This window comes from Lipotes vexillifer, unplaced genomic scaffold (assembly GCF_000442215.2).
Source record: "Lipotes vexillifer unplaced genomic scaffold, Lipotes_vexillifer_v1.1 scaffold1122, whole genome shotgun sequence".
Taxonomy (NCBI): domain Eukaryota; kingdom Metazoa; phylum Chordata; class Mammalia; order Artiodactyla; family Lipotidae; genus Lipotes; species Lipotes vexillifer.
The window spans coordinates 1,581,883-1,583,261 of record NW_006798649.1 but is presented as its reverse complement, the minus strand read 5'-3'; positions in this window follow the sequence as shown (position 1 = coordinate 1,583,261).

Genomic DNA, 1,379 nt, shown 5'->3' with positions numbered 1-1,379 from the left:
CCTGCTGAAATATGGGAGGTCAGAAGCAGCTGAATGTCTCAAGGGAAAGACAGAAATTTACTGGAAACAGACAGGGCCCCCAGGGAGGAGAGGCTGAACACTGCGGGCCCCTCCGGCACCAGGACCCCAGCAGGCAGGGTGTCTACTGCAGAGAACATGATGCAGGAGAGGGGTGGGCTGCTCTGCTCACCCCAGGGCCCCTTCCCCGCGAGAAGAGGTTCCCTCCCTGCGGCTTCTCAGCCCTCTTGTCCCCTGAGTGAGGCGACGCCCGCTGGCCTCCCAATGAGACTCGTGCAACCGCTTCTTCCCATAGACCCTCCCTTCTCTGTTCTGCCCTGAAAACTCAGAGTGGGGCTGTCACGCCTTCCCTTCCCTTTCCCCCCCTCCCCTCCCCTCCACGGTTTCATAAGCTCCCGGTGTGGCCACCCCCTCATTTCTACTCTGCCTCCTTCTCCCTCAGCTACAGTGGGGTTGGCATCAAGAGGCCTCACGGGGGCCCCCACCCACGCCTGCCGTGAAGCCATCAGGGCTAGCCCTGTGATGGGAGGGGGCCACCCTGCACCCTCTCCCAGCTTTTACCCACGCACCAAGCATAGCCCATTTCCAGAGGATGCTCTCAGCACTGTCACTGGCCAGTAACCAGTTGCCAAGGCAACCAGGCCCCTCCTGAATCCTGGTTTAAGGGATTATGGGTCAGTAGCATGTTTACTTTGCTTAAGGATCACATCCTTCTGTACTCAGCCAGCCTGGAAGGGGTCCTTTCCCTGGCTGCCCCCAAATGCAGCTAAGTTGTAGCCCTCCAGCTCCTCTGAGCCCAGAGACTGGGTATGGCCAGGCACTCCTTCCTCAGGCTGGCACCTCTCAGAGTACAGGCGTTGGGTCTGCACTGCCAGCCAAGCCTATCTCTGTCACGGGCCGTGAAGTCTCACTCAGTTCGGCTCAACAAATGAAGTGCCAAGCGTTACACTAGGCACTGGGGTTAGTGGTGAGAAAAGCCTGGTCCCTCTTCTCAAGGAACCTGGGGGCTGTGAGGCCTCCTTTGATGAGAAGGTAGCTGAAAGCTCTTCTTCCAGCTTCCTTGCAAAGCCCACCAGCCTGGAACTTTCTTACTTCTCCATCTCCAAGCTCATTCCTGCCAGCCAACCTCAGCCACTCCTCCTGGCTCTGTGCGATGTCCGGGCCTGTCGTCTGCAGGATTCTCATGGACAGGAAGCTCCCAGAGGCTGCCACCCACCTCACTCTTGTGTGCAGCCAGCCGGGGATGGGGGGGGGGGCAAAAGGGGGGCTTCATGATGGTGGCAGCGTGTAGGCTCCAGTGACAAGAGGACCTCGACACGCCCTGCCTGCTGACTCATATTTCCCACACGACAGGAGAGTGG